Here is a 16,771-nt window from a genome sequence, read left to right as displayed (position 1 = left end):
GACCAAGGTTTCCAAGGGATACCTTGAGACCAAGGTTTCCAAGCGATACCTTGAGACAAAGGTTTCCAAGGGATACCTTGAGACAAAGGTTTCCAAGGGATACCTTGAGACCAAGGTTTCCAAGGGATACCTTGAGACCAAGGTTTCCAAGGGATACCTTGAGACCAAGGTTTCCAAGGGATACCTTGAGACAAAGGTTTCCAAGGGATACCTTGAGACAAAGGTTTCCAAGGGATACCTTGAGACAAAGGTTTCCAAGGGATACCTTGAGACAAAGGTTTCCAAGGGATACCTTGAGACAAAGGTTTCCAAGGGATACCTTGAGACAAAGGTTTCCAAGGGATACCTTGAGACAAAGGTTTCCAAGGGATACCTTGAGACAAAGGTTTCCAAGGGATACCTTGAGACAAAGGTTTCCAAGGGATACCTTGAGACAAAGGTTTCCAAGGGATACCTTGAGACAAAGGTTTCCAAGGGATACCTTGAGACAAAGGTTTCCAAGGGATACCTTGAGACAAAGGTTTCCAAGGGATACCTTGAGACCAAGGTTTCCAAGGGATACCTTGAGACCAAGGTTTCCAAGGGATAACTAGAAATGCGTCTTCTGATCATCTTGAAATTTTTAAAACTGGTTTATCTTTATATAAATGTTTGCATTATTACCAGACTGTGTAGATGCAAATTTACAAATTTTATAAATGAAAATAATTCAGTGGTTACCTTGCGATAACATGACAATACCTCTTTGGATCGGTTTCAAACTGTCGATACAGTTATACAGTGCATAAAGGAAAGATTGGAACTGTTATTGTACATTGTAAGTGCCAATTTTCAATTTAATGAAATAGGTTGAAAAAATTCTCTACAATAACTTGAGAATGCCTCCTCTAAACGGCTTCAAACTTATAACACTGTATTTAACTAGAAAAGGTGGGAATTGTTGATTTCCGTACAATATCTTAAGGATTCTTCTTTTTGTCAGTTTCAAACTTTCAATGCTGGTGTGTTTTGCCTAAGACAAGGTTTACATCCTCATGACGTGTGCAGATTACAATTTACTCATATTACCGTAGACACCGAGATATTGATGTCTGTGTGATCGTTTAAGTTTCCTTAGGATATCAGATTTAAACTCTTCATGCTTGTAAATTCTACCCCAAGGAAGGTTCCGATTTATAGTAGGCTTTGTGTTAATCGGACAATTAAAAAAATATTGGGTATCATACCCTTCTTGAGTATAAAGGAATTAGGGGCATCAACACTAAATTCTCAACAACTGTTTTCTGACCCAACATAATGCTCCTGATTGTGATTTCTTGTTAATTTCCTGTCAGTCTTTTGCAGCCATAATCTTTCCACTTGTTTTGCATAATTAAAATGACCACTATCCATGTGTGTGCAACATTCAAAATAAAATGTAGAAAAAAAAATCAAGACAAACGAAAGGAAATATTTTAGGCTATGCATTTTTTTTTTTTTACATTTGAAATGTTTTCTGACTAACATTTTAAAGTGTGCATTTTTATATGCGTGTAGATGTTTTTATATAGATCCAAACACCTCTTAAAATTACTCAGACGTTTCTGTTTTTTTTTTTTACGACTTTTAATATTTTTCTTACTTTCTGTTAGGTGGTTAACACATCAGATTTCTCGGATTCGGCATTAAAAATTCGGTTTAAAAAATTAATCGTTCTGTCTTATCTAGGAAAGCTATAGCAAAATAATGTTAATTTTTTTTATAATGTTTTTTGGTCATCTCACAGACGCTTGAGTATATATTTTTTCAAAATTTTTATTTTTTTCCCCTATATAATTAGCAACAGATGTTTAATTTTAAAATGTTCTTCATTTTGTGAAAATCAACATCATATACTTTACGTTAGTAACTTTAGTCTTGTTATTTTACCAAATAATTTTCAGCTTTCACTATTTTATTATTTAAAAATAAAAAGTTTACTTAAAGAACGTTATATCACTTTGGATCTACATCAGAATTTTCACATAATTTCCACAGTTGCTTAAGATATATAATTTATTTTTTATTTCTCGCCCAATAACAAATTCAGACACTTAAGCCTAATTCAAACATTTAATAACTATATATTATTTTTCGAATGCTATGTTCTGGCACATCTGGCGTAGGACAGAAACTGGCGTGAGTTTCATAAAGATTAGTTTATCAGCTTGCGTGTTATGACAGCGAGACTAAAGCCCCTGAAAACTATTATTTTCTCCCTGTCTCCACCTCGCCCAATGCAGCAGCTACTGTTCCAAGTACACAATTTTAAGAATACATTCATCCTAGTTTCGAGTGACTGGTGTTGTATTTTCATGTTGTTCTAAGTCCCTCTTGAGTATTGATCTACAGCTCCCGGGCCCTTTACAAGTGTTAAACTATAGACAATCGACTTCTTGAAATTGCGGAGCTAACGGTACGAGTGATCTCCAGCTCCAGAACCGCTTAGGGGGCTGAGTTATAGTTCCTATGCTTCTTGAGAAAGTTAAGTTGCAGCACCTCTGGTTCTTGAGGGTTTTGTGGTACAGCTACGAGGCCTCTCGTGTACGCTGAGGTACAGGAACCCGGAGATTATGTGATACGGTGGATACCTCACTCGGATCGCGCAAAACCAAAAATATTATTATTATTATTATTATTATTATTATTATTATTATTATTATTATAGGTATTATTCAATAAAAATATTTCGAAATTGTGGATACTGTCTTTATCCTACTGTACATAAAATTCTGAGAGAGAGTGAACAAAAAAGTCGCACCACCACCACCACTGGTGAAGTCAATGCGTCATGAAAAATGATAATGGATAGCTGAACTGTGACCTCTTGTGTATGGGGGTGGTTATAGTAGTGGGGGTGGGAGTGGAAGACTGCAGGTGGTAGTTGTTGAGGGGAGGTGGTGGAGGGGCATCCTGGGGTAGGGGTATTGGGGGGTGGGATTGTAATGGTCGTAGATAAGGTAGGTGTGGTGGGGAAGGGAGAAGGCGTGCGGTGGGAGAGGTAGAGGGAGTGTAGTGGTACTAAGTTTTTTTTCTTTCTTTCAATCAAGAAGATTGAGTAGATCAAAAGTGTACTGCTACCCTACACTATATGATAGTTACATAGTGGAAACACCAGCAGTGTACTACTGTCCTACATTGTGTGATAGTTACATAGTGGAAGGACCTGTAGTGTACTGCTACTCTACACTGTGTGATAGGTACATAGTGGAAGGACCAGCAGTGTACTGTTACTCTACACTGTGTGATAGGTACATAGTGGAAGGACCAGCAGTGTACTGTTACTCTACACTGTGTGATAGGTACATAGTGGAAGGACCAGCAGTGTACTGCTACTGGTCTGGTGTTATTTTTAAAATTTAAAATCTCTAAATCTTATCAGTTTATTCATTCATTGGTAAACTATCCTCAGTTATTCGGAAATGCTCGCAGGAAACCCGAATGCCAGCTTATGTTTTCGCTCCTGTCTAGTTACTCTTATATACCTTGATCCAGGGATTAAGACTAGCAGATACTCTCTATACCCACCATCGTAAGCCACTAATTGCCACACAGCAGAATCTCCGCTGTTTACATTTGTATATTTATAATTTATAGATCTTAGATCTCTCTCTCTCTCTTTCCCCTTCCTCTCACGTCCAGAACCACAGAAGCATAAATGAAATAAAAATGGTGCTTAGGACGTTCGCGGCGAGAAAACTCGTAGCGGAAGCCTCGAAGGAGATTTGGAAACCCTCCCTCCCCCTCCTCTACCTATTGTCGGCTAACGTAAAGTGTATAAAATAAAATCTATATCGTAATTTGTCGCGCTGTGCGATCGCGAACCAGAGGACGGCGGAATACAAGATTGTCCTCCATGTGTCATTAGATACAGAAAATGGGAATTCTTGAAGGAAAACGGGGCGTACGTTACCAACTCCCCGACAAGCAGTTTCCTACCTCGGGACGCACCCAAACTGGAAGCTGTGCATATTTTGATTTTTTTTTTTTTTTTGCCTCCGCTCTGCCCTTTACCAATTCCCGCTTCCTATCTGGCACTTACTCGCCTCCTAGACGCCTCTCCTCCTTACAAACACCTCCCCTCCTTATTCCACCCACTCTCTCCCCATGGACTTTTTCCCAGATATCCTCTTCTTCATCCCCCCTCCCCCTTCCATCCCCATCACTCCTATTCTCTTCCTTCTCTGTCTCCATTTTCTTCCGCTGGAAGCTGCGACTTTTCCTTTTTACATCCACATTCTGATTATATTGAAAGTGGGTGAGAAATGTTGAACAGCTGTCGGGAAAGTTGGGGAGGCGGGGAGGGACGGGTGGTGTGCCAGTAAGGGTAGCTGGGAGGTAAGGTTGGTGGGGAGGTAATGGTGGTGGGGTGGTAAAGGAGGTGGGGTAGTAAAGGAGGTGGGGTAGTAAAGGAGGTGGGGTAGTAAAGGAGGTGGGGTGCTTAGGGTGGTAGGGTGCTTAGGATGATGGGGTGGACAGTGTGGTGGGAAAGTAAGGGTGGTTGGGGAAGTAAGGGCAATTAGGGATTGGTGGGGAGGAGTGGGAACTGCATGAATCGAGGGGTAAATTGGGAGTAAGTGGGGTGGTGGGGTAGGACGGATAGAGTTGGCGGGGTAAGGACGGGTGTAATTGGTGGGGAATTGAAAGATGGGGATGGAAATGGTGGAAAGATGGGCGTGGGGAGGATGGGATTGATGGGGAAGAGTGGATCATAGGTGAAGGGAGGGTTGGTTGGAGACGAAAGGATGGACAAGGTGGGGGAGTTGGGAGAACAGAATGGTGGGGATAACGAGGTGGAGTAGTCGTGATAGTTGATAGCGGGGAATGGAGGGATGGGGGGAAGGGAGGGGGTGACTATGCAGGCTCGAACACACGTCTCGTGTAAAACATTCACAATGAGCGGCGTCAGTCACATATTTTACTGTGTTCGGTGTGTGTTTGATGGTCGCTTGAGGCGCCACTCTGCTATATCTCACCAAGAGTTAACAAAGCAGCAACATTAAAAGCCCCCTACATCCCTTCACCCCCTCCCTCCACTCCTACACCCTCTCCCATCATCCCCTCCCTCTCTTTCTCTCTTGTCTCCCTCTTTCCTCAACTCCCTTTTTTTTTCCAGGGAACACAGAGCAGCTGCGGGGGTGGGCGAGGGTGGTTTGACGACAGTGGGGGTGAGTGTGTTGGAGTATGTACTGATATGTGGGTGTGCAAGGGAAGGTGGGTGAGCATCTGTGGGTGTAAACAGGAAAGTGGGTTGGTATTGGTCGATGGGTCATATGTAGGAGTGGGTGTGCTATTATTTTACGCAAAATTATATTCATCAGCAGTATATTGCTACCGTGTTCTTTATCACAGTTACACAGTGGGAACGAACAGATATCTAGCTATGTTTCCTGTCATATCCCATCATATAAGCTGGGTCACACAGTGAAGAAATCTCAGCCTGAGCTGGAAGACTTCCGTAAGTAAGTCAAGTATTTCATTACGAGTTCATCAGCTACGGCAGCTTCAGAGGGTCGTCCCAGCAGAGCTGGGAATTTTCGTCTCTCAGGATGGAATAATAAGAGACAAATAAGAATTTGTTAATGTACCTCCATCACAGAGTGGAGTAACAACAAGTATACAAGATAAAAGAAATAGAGGAAAGGGGGTGAGAGAAATTTTACCTACATTATGTACCTAAAAATACATACACACACATACATGCACATATCCAGAAACAATACAGACAGATTCATTGTTTCAATCTTGTCGCCAGGCAAGATGCACTAGCCTGGCGACAACCAGCCAAAACAACATGAAACAAACACCTCACAGTACTAAACAACACCTACTAAATGTAGGCTGACCCAAGCTGCTTTACTAAACATGAATCAAAGACCAAATCACTTGGCTAGTTCCGTAAAGAAAAATCTTAATTTACATAAATGTATACAATACACGCCAGTCGGTACTTTTACACACACACACACACACACACACACACACACACACACACACACACTGATTTATCAGTTTTTCAATAGAGTTTTCCAAAGAATTCCCATGAAAGCCTAATCTGGAAAGTACAAAATATGAGAGGAATAAAAGACGAACTATTACAAAGGACGAAAGATTTTTACTTTGAAAGAAAAATGTGAATAGCGGTAAGAGCAAAAGGTCTTAATGGGGAAAATGTCCCCAGTGAGGTCCCACAAGGATCACTACTTTCACACAATAAAATATTTATTTTTTCAACAAACGATTTACCAGAAGGATTAAAATGAGAAATAATTTGCGGATGATGCAGAAACTATGCAAAATAGCAAACAAAAAAAATTCTCTACATCACTATACCAAAACATCGATCATTTATTTTTATTAATTTGAGCATTAAAACCATGGTGGTCACGAGTGTCTGGGATGGTGGAGGCTCGATCCTCCGGCTTACCACGAGGCAGATGTCTTCATTCAGTATACACTTATACACTATTCGATAAATTGAGCAGGTTGACTGATAGCTGAATGACAGAGTTGATCGAAGATGAGCAACAAATAATAGATATGGAGGATGTGCAAGCTGGCTAAATGAGAGAGAGAAAGAGGGAGGAGGGAATCTGGAAGTAATCGTCAATGATTACTTCCAGATTCCCTCCTCCCTCCAATGGCACAAGGAACTATCGTAAGAGCAGAGTCGGGGCGCCTCACACCGACAAGGAGGCGGTTACACATGTATGTAAAACAAGCCTTGATATGCACAACGTTTCGCTCTGAGTAGAACTTTACAAATGCTGGAAAAAGCTCTGCCCGAGAGCGAAACGTGAGGGCACGCACGCTCACACTCACCAACACTCACTCACTCACTCTCTCTCTCTCTCTCTCTCTCTCTCTCTCTCTCTCTCTCTCTCTCTCTCTCTCTCTCTCTCTCTCTCTCTCTCTCTCTCTCTCTCTCTCTCTCTCTCTCTCTCTCTCCCTCTCTCTCTCTTGCAAATGTGCGGAAGTAAATAGGAAGCTGTTGCTGCAGTTCCTATCAGTGACGACCTCTTCATCAGTAACGACCTTAGAGCATAATCACTAACAACTTTAATAAAGCCATGTATATTAAACAATGTTAGGTTTTATAACTAGAAAGTCTGATTACATATTGGGAGAAATCAATGTGACTTTCAAAAATGAAAGATGTCAGTAATTTTGAAAAGAGTGAGAGAAGTCACAACGACTTTTGAAAACACGTCACAGCTCGGAGGCTTTCAAAAGAAGGACAGAAGTCTCGACGACTTTCACAAACGGCATTAGTCTCGATGAATTTCGTAACTAGAACTAATGAAAGTGGCTTTCCAACATACTTTAAACAGGCCTCTGCTTGAATGTACTGCTCAATTCAGAACTCATTAATTGCAAAAAATGTGCTTGCAAACCTAAGAGCGCAGAGAAGATTAAGTTAGTCAATCATTAACAAATAAACTCAATAACCGAAGACTCCAAGATCAAAATTTTGCTGAGAAAGTGTAGACTTTGTATTGTATGACATTCACATATTAACAGAATGCAATAAAGACAGGTTGATGAATTAGACATCTTCTGTACCATGAAATCTTGATGCAGAAAATGTCTTCTAAAACCCTAACAAGTGGCCCAAGCCTTTAGTACGACCTACTTCCACTAGTAGTTAGTGGGTCCCCTGCCACCCATGACAAATGCTTTGAAATGCTGCACCTCTCTTCTGAACTTTGCCTCTGCTTTGGATTCATCAAGGCTAAGGGAGTGAACGCCTTTCAAGGTTGTGGGACTGATTACCTCATCTTCAACTGCCTCCAGTATTTCATCTCGGTATTGCACTTAAAAATGCTGGTTGGCGAAACATCTTCATAATAAACACGGCCAGGTGTTACACATGTGGCTTATTTGGCAAAGTTAAGGTTTCAATTTATGAATTATTATTTATATTACGAAATTTTAACACTTATGAGTCTAATACTAATAATAATTACTAATAATTATTTTACTAACTTTTTAAATATGTAGAGATGTGCGCAATTTAGTCTTAGAATACCAAAAAAATGCCCAAGTTTAGAAACACAAGTGTGAAGATATGAGGGGTGGTGGGTAAAACGAATGACGGTGGAGTTAAAGAGAATGGAGAGGGTACAAAAACGCAAGAGCAGAAGGGTGAGAATGGGGAGGGTAATCGTGGTAGAAAGGTGGGGGTTTGTACTGGGGGAGGTAATCACTTGTGGGGGGAGGAGATGAGGTATGGGTTCGTTGGGGTAGTGGTGTGGGGTGAGGAGTGATGGTGAGGGTGATGGGTGAGCGGGTGGGGGGCGTTGGGAAGGGATGGGGAAAACATTAAAATTCTCAACAATGGTCCTGGCTGGTATTCAGGCCTATTTAGGGAGTAAAATATTATCTGGTGTCACCTGGTTCACCCGCCCTCCTCACGCCCTCGAAAAAATATACTAATTCTGAAATTTGTTTTTAAAGATTTGTTTTCCCATTCCTCAATAAGAGACACTTCTTTTACTACATTCACTCTTGGTTCTATATATTTATGGAAAATTTTTAGCTGATGAAAGGATCAGTACTGTTTAAAGAAACACGCTGTCATGCAACACATATACAACGCCCCCTCACAAACTATCAGGAAGTCTAGCCAAACACCTAATATAATTCTTGGGCACCGTCAGTCACGCATATCTAAAACACTCTGGTGACCTCCTAAACCGCATCCGCAACATTAACATCAGAAACAAGAAACTCTCCAGCCTAGACGTGACATCCCTATTCACCAAGGTACCCACAACCCAAGCCACCGACCTCTTACGCTGGAATACTGATGACTACCACGGTCTTCTTCTCCAGCCAGCGAGTATGTAGACAAACTGAACTATGTGCTGATTTTAACTGTTTCCTTTGGAAAATTCTCCTTTTCCGTGGGCTTTCGGACTACCTATGTGCTGGCGAACCAATACATCAGATATCTCCATGCCAAGCAGTTTTACTCCATCTCCTCATCGGTTATCTGGCTTCGTTACATTAGAGTAGTGTGCACATTAACTGGGACAGTGATAAAGACATTTAATTGGAAAATTAATGTTCACATGAAAAATACACGGCAATGATATGACAGATAAGTAATTTAATAAGAGAAATGGCTACCCTTTGCTTTTATAAGCACCGCTACACGCTATGGCATAGAAACAACCAATGTTGAACACATTTTGACAAGTTCTGTCGTGGTACCAGGTCCTAATAACAGCAGCAATTAGCTTCTCCACAGTTGAACAGTCCTGTTTTGCGATCCTGTATTTGGTTATTGCCCATAGATTCTCAATTGGGTTGAGGTCAGGAGACTTTCCAGGCCAATTTAGGAGAATGTTACCATTTTTCTGGAAGTGTGACATGGAGCAAGATCCTGCTGGAAAATGCCTTCTCCATCAGGAAAGTCTATATCCACAATAGGAAGCAAATGAATTGCCAGGTTTGCCTTGTGTTTGTTACTGTTCATCTTTACTGCAACAATAACAAGCCGTCGGGAGCCTTTAGCAGCAAAACAACCCAAAAAATCTTCTTAGGCTGGTGTTTTGGCACTTGTTTATGTGTCCATTTCGAAGTGGTTCAGCTCTGCTCCGTCTCACTACCACTGATCTGTACCCAGCCATCTGTCATCCATCTCTTATGATCAAGTGCCCACCGCAGCCCTTTTGTCTTCACAACAGCAGTCAATAATTTTTTCTTTAACGGTTTTTTGGCAGTTCTGCCAACTTCAAGGAGCCTTCGTCGAACAGTTGAAGAATCAATATTTACGTCAGATGAAGCCAAATATCTCTGTAGATCTTTGCTGGTTTTCTTGGGATCCTTCACACTATTTATGATAACCTTGTCATCGTGAGGTGTTGTCTTGAGCTTTCTTCCACATCTTCCTCGATGCAACGCTCCACAATCATCAGAGTCGTCAGCTCTCTTCAGAATTCGACAAACGGTTGACTTTTCTAGCCTCAAATTTTCGGGGATCTGTCTAAAACTCAAATAAATATGTTTTCTAAGAATTAAAATACTTGCACGCTTTCTAGGTGTAACATCCATCACGAATTTCAGCAGCAATCACGAAATGAAGGGGAGAATTTGACGAAACCACATTCACTCGCGGAATATGCTTGAAGGAATAGCCTTCATCTGCATGAGACTATCATCCATTGAGGACACGGTAAATCTCCAAGAAGATATAAACTAAGTTTTCTAATGGCAACGGAAAACAGTATGATGTTCAAAGAAGACAAATTCCAGCTACTCCGTTATGGGAAACCAGAGGAAATAACAGCTAAAACTGACTATACTACAAACTCTAATCACACAATAGAGCGGAAAAGTAATGTGAAGGACCTGGGAGAGGTAATGTCCGAAGTTCTCACCTTCAAGGATCACAACAATGCCAAGCTAATGACGACCCTTTTTAAATCACTTGTTCTTTCTAGGCTGGAATACTGCTGTACATTAACATCTCCATTCAAGGCAGATGAAATCGCAGACCTAGAGAATGTACAGAGAACCTTTACTGCACATACAAATTCTGTCAAACACATTAACTACTTGGAACGCTTGGATGTACATGACTTGTACTCACTGGAGCGCAGGCGAGAGATATATATCATAATCTACACCTGGAAAATCCTAAAGGGACTGGTCCCTAATTTCCACACAGAAATCACTCCCTACGAAAGCAAAAGACTGGGCAGCTAGTGCAAAATACCTCCAATGAAAAGTAGGGGCGCCATTAGTACACTAAAAGAAAACACTAAGTATCCGGAGCCCAAGACTGTTCAACAGCCTCCCACCAGGCATAAGGGGAATTCTCAATAGACCCCTGGCAGCCTTCAAGAGGGAGCTGGACAGATACCTAAAGTCAGTGCCGGATCAGCCGAGCTGTGATTCGTACGTTGGACTACGTGCGGTCAGCGTAACAGCCTAGTTGATGAGGCCCTGAGCCACCGGGAGACTTGGTGATGGACCGGGCCGCGGGGGCGTTGATCCCTGGAATACCCTACAGGTAGACTATAACATCAAGACTAAACATGGAGTCATTCACAGGCTTCTTCCTCCGTACTCTCCATGTATCTGCAGCAGTGGACTCCTTAAAGAATGCTCTTCTCTCAAAAAGGTCTTTTAACTTCACTACCCTTGTCATTTTATCAGGGATTCCAGACGGCGTACACATTACGCCATCTCGCCAAGACAAAACACCACCGAAGTAGCCACCACTGCCTCCACTATGATCAAGAATATCAGTAAGTGACGTTACCAGAAAGTCTAAACCGTAAGAGAGGAATTCGGGTATTCACACTCCATTGCAATAAATATAACAAAATATACTTAGGCGAAAAATTCAGAGACCTTCACAAGCGCATTTCTGAACGCCAGTATAAAGTGGAATCAACAGTTTAGGTAACGCCTGTGTTTAAAAAGAAAACTTATTTTTATTGCATATTTTGATATTTCAGTGCGGTTAGAGACCTTATCTGACTTATCTGAAACTTTAGCTATAATATGTATGCAAATAACACCTGCACTCGTTGAGATAATAACTACTGTTTCTTACAGCTGCACTTGTCAATGAGACAATAACTACTGTATCTTATAGCTGCACCTGTCAATAAGATAGTAACCACTGTATCTAACAGCTGCACCCGTAAATAAGATAGTAACTAATGTACCTTACAGTTGAACACGTTAATAAGACAATTACTACTGTATCTTACAGTTTCACCCGTAAATGACACAAATACTTTATCTTACAGCTGCATCCTCATTAAGATAGTAACTATTGTGTTTTACAGCTGCACCCGTCAGTAAGACAACTACTGTATCTTACAGTTGCACTCTGTATTAAAACAATGTTAGGTACAGCTGTAAGATACAGCTGTACCTTACAGATGGAAGAAAACAAGAGAGTGAACCTAATTATATGCACACTGAAAGATGAGACGGGATGCTTCAGTTCATGAGGCAGCTAGATAGTATTATTTGTGCACTTCAGCGTGTCAGTTATGGTGAAAGTAATGGTGAATGTGCTCTCTACTGTGGATCATCCTGCCTTACTGAGGAAAAAGGCCGACGTGCATACTGTAAAACACTGTGACTAGTATTTTTACTGCCACTTCACCAACTGAACTTTTAGTATTATTTCACTTACTACTACAACAACTATAAATAATAATAATAATAAATAATAATAATAATAATATTTGTCATTATTATTAAATGTAAAAGTGAACTATAGGAACAATAATACTGGGACAGGAAGAGTGTTACGAAAGATGTAAATTAAAAGGATGAGTTGAGTACAAATGTGTGGAGACAAAGGTACTGTTGTCACACCTGTTGGTGCCCACCCTCCCCTGTCCTCCACCCCCACCCCAGCATCACCCCTTCACCCCCTACCAATCTCCCTCTCCACCTCTGGACCCATGCACAACACCCCTCTCTCCGAACTCCAGCCTATACAAGAGCCCTAGTCCAACCGAACCCGGATACCACCCCCATCTAATTACCAACACCCTCAGCAGCATCAACAACAGTAGCACTAGCACCAGCAGTTGGAATTACAGCAACACCAATGTACAAAACAAACTTTCAACAACATTATCAATACCACATCCACGCCCTCTCTCTCTCCCTACCACACCCACGTCCTCTCCATCACACCCACGCCTTCTCTCCCAACACCATTCGCACCCTCCCTCCCTTCCTTCCACACCCATGATATGAGTGGTACACTCAGTACACTACCCGCATCGTCTCTCTCACTGCTCGATTGTAATTATGTGACTGTGTCCTCTTTCAGATTTCAAGGTTTTTACAGATGTTCTGAGTGAGTGAGAGAGAGAGAGAGAGAGAGAGAGAGAGAGAGAGAGAGAGAGAGAGAGAGAGAGAGAGAGAGAAAGCAGCTTCTACGTAAAAAGTGGAAATTCACCCCTAATTCATCTTTTCTTATGAAGCGAACACACACACACACACACAAAGTATATTGGTATCAGTATGGCCGGGTTTCAAAATCTGTTGTTGGTTGAGTAAAAAGCGACGGGTCTTCATCCCGAGAGAGCAACAAGGAGAATAAGGACATAAGAATGGAGTAACACTGCAGCAGACTTACTAGCCAATACAAGGCAAGTCCTTCTGAAAACCAACATTCCCACCCACTTGTTTATGACCCATAACCTACTTGCTCAACCTTTTCCCATAGCTACCCAAGATTACCTTCAAAACTTCAGGTACTAATCAAACCCAGCCCTTCTCATTTATATATTTATGCAATCTCTTTCTGAAGCTGCCCAATGTTTCAGCTCTTGACAGACTGTTCCACGCATCGACAACTGTTTGAAAACCAGTACTTACCTACATCCGGTGGGACTGTCACTTTCAAGTCACTGAAAGCCCCAGGTACAAACAGAAAATAGCTGAAAAGTCTGTCCCACTGACAGGTGACAGGAACTGAGACAAATGAATGATGAGAGTAGCTTTACAAAAATATAATACTAGCCACTGCTCCACCATGTGGCACCAGTCACTGCTCCACCATGTGGCACCAGTCACTGCTCCACCATGTGGCACCAGTCACTGCTCCACCACGTGGCACCAGTCACTGCTCCACCATGTGGCACCAGTCACTGCTCCACCATGTGGCACCAGTCACTGCTCCTCCATGTGGCACCAGTCACTGCTCCACCATGTGGCACCAGTCACTGCTCCACCATGTGGCACCAGTCACTGCTCCACCATGTGGCACCAGTCACTGCTCCACCATGTGGCACCAGTCACTGCTCCACCATGTGGCGCCAGTCACTGCTCCACCATGTGGCGCCAGTCACTGCTCCATGTGGCACCAGTCACTGCTCCACCATGTGGCACCAGTCACTGCTCCTCCATGTGGCACCAATCACTGCTCCACCATGTGGCACCAGTCACTGCTCCACCATGTGGCACCAGTCACTGCTCCACCATGTGGCACCAGTCACTGCTCCACCATGTGGCACCAGTCACTGCTCCTCCATGTGGCACCAATCACTGCTCCACCATGTGGCACCAGTCACTGCTCCACCATCTGGCACCAGTCACTGCTCCACCATGTGGCACCAGTCACTGCTCCACCATGTGGCACCAGTCACTGCTTCACCATGTGGCACCAGTCACTGCTCCACCATGTGGCACCAGTCACTGCTCCACCATGTGGCACCAGTCACTGCTCCACCATGTGGCACCAGTCACTGCTCCACCATGTGGCACCAGTCACTGCTCCACCATGTGGCACCAGTCACTGCTCCACCATGTGGCACCAGTCACTGCTTCACCATGTGGCACCAGTCACTGCTCCACCATGTGGCACCAGTCACTGCTCCACCATGTGGCGCCAGTCACTCTCCATGTGGCACCAGTCACTGCTCCACCATGTGGCACCAGTCACTGCTCCTCCATGTGGCACCAATCACTGCTCCACCATGTGGCACCAGTCACTGCTCCACCATGTGGCACCAGTCATTACTCCACCATGTGGCACCAGTCACTGCTCCACCATGTGGCCCCAGTCACTGCTCCACAATGTGGCACCAGTCACTGCTCCACCATGTGGCATCAGTCACTGCTCCTCCATGTGGCACCAATCACTGCTCCACCATGTGGCACCAGTCACTGCTCCACCATGTGGCACCAGTCACTGCTCCACCATGTGGCACCAGTCACTGCTCCACCATGTGGCACCAGTCACTGCTCCACCATGTGGCACCAGTCACTGCTCCACCATGTGGCACCAGTCACTGCTCCACCATGTGGCACCAGTCACTGCTCCACCATGTGGCACCAGTCACTGCTCCACCATGTGGCACCAGTCACTGCTCCACCATGTGGCACCAGTCACTGCTCCACCATGTGGCACCAGTCACTGCTCCACCATGTGGCACCAGTCACTGCTCCACCATGTGGCACTACTCACTATGAGGTCCATCCCTCCCTCCCTTCCTCTCCCTCTCTCTCATTGAAAACTTCGGACTCGCCACTTATCCAGAACTTCCAATGAAATCTCGGCGTCAATTTGCAGGGATTATCAATTAAAGAACTTTACCTCTACCCTGAAAAATAAAGTTTGTAGAGCCGGTTATATTAAGCAAGTTTTAGAAATACGAACTATTTCTGTGCCAGAAATTCCAGGAAAATACATTCTTTTTGAAGTTAACACGAAACTATATGAAAGCAAAAGTTTCACCATTACATTTATATATATATATATATATATATATATATATATATATATATATATATATATATATATATATATATATATATATATATATATATATATATATATATATATATATATATATTATATACATGTCGTGCCGAATATGTAAAACTGGTCAATTAGCAAGAACTCATTTAAAATTAAGTTCGTTCTGAAATTTTCTCTTATACGTTTAAAGATATATTTTTTTCATTAATGTTAATGTAAATTTTTTTAATTTTGCATCAAAAGAATCTTAGAAAACTTACCTAACCTTGTTATAACAAGAGCAATTTATTTTAGCCTATTCCAAATAAATATATTTTAAATACGTTTACAATAATTTAGTAATAAACAAACACAATCAAATATATTTTTTTTCGTTAGGTTCAGAATGATTTTGGCGAAATTATTGCATACACAAATTTTCACTTGTCCTATATGGCAAGATGAGCGTTGCTATTTAAGCCAACATGGCAAGTTCTGCCTATTCGGCACGACATTTTATATATATATATATATATATATATATATATATATATATATATATATATATATATATATATATATATATATATATATATATATATATATATATATATATATATATATCGTGCCAAATATGTAAAACTGGTCAATTAGCAAGAACTCGTTTAAAATTAAGTCCTCTCTGAAATTTTCTCCCATACGTTTAAAGATATATTTTTTTCAATAATGTTAATGTAAAAATTTTTAATTTTGCACCAAAAGAATCTTAGAAAACTTACCTAACTTAATTATAACAAGAACGATTTATTTTAGCCTATCCCAACTAAATATATTTTAGATTTGTTTACAGTAATTTAATACTAAACAAACACAGTTAAATATATTTTTTTCGTTAGGTTTAGAATGATTTTGGTGAAATTATTGCATACACAAATTTTCACTTGTCCTATATGGCAAGATAAACGTTGCTATTTAAGCCAAGATCGCAAGTTCTGCCTATTCGGCACTACATATATATCTCGAGCTTATATTCCTAGGCGCTATACGTTCTCTGTTTGGATTTGGAATTGATCGTATATTTCGACCTCCACCTGATGTCCTCTTCAGCGGACCTGTAGAACCATGTAAGGATTATACAGCCCATGGGAAATGGGATGTAATCAGGTTTAATCAAAGCAGTAGCTCTAATTCCCCGTACCAAGAGTTCCTCACTAACATCTACAGAGTTTCTCACGTCTCTAAGTGACTGATAAAGGCAACTTTATGAAAATGAAAGGGTTTCATACCTTTTGGTTAAAAAGAGAAGGAATTTCAAATTCTTTTATAAAAAATCTCAAACTTTTCCATAATAAGGAAGAGAATTTCAAACACTTTAATAAGTAAATATAAAAATCTCAGGTGTACAAAATAGAAAACACCCTAGTTCCCTATTTGGTTTCTCTTGGGCTGAGTATACCAAATAAATTTTCCAGAGACATCTCATTAGCAGCGCCACAGCCTGGTCTACCAAACAGAAAACACCTT

The sequence above is a fragment of the Cherax quadricarinatus genome, chromosome 41, assembly GCF_038502225.1.
Source record: "Cherax quadricarinatus isolate ZL_2023a chromosome 41, ASM3850222v1, whole genome shotgun sequence".
In the NCBI taxonomy this organism is placed as follows: Eukaryota; Metazoa; Arthropoda; class Malacostraca; order Decapoda; family Parastacidae; genus Cherax; species Cherax quadricarinatus.
Note: the sequence above shows the minus strand (reverse complement) of the source record.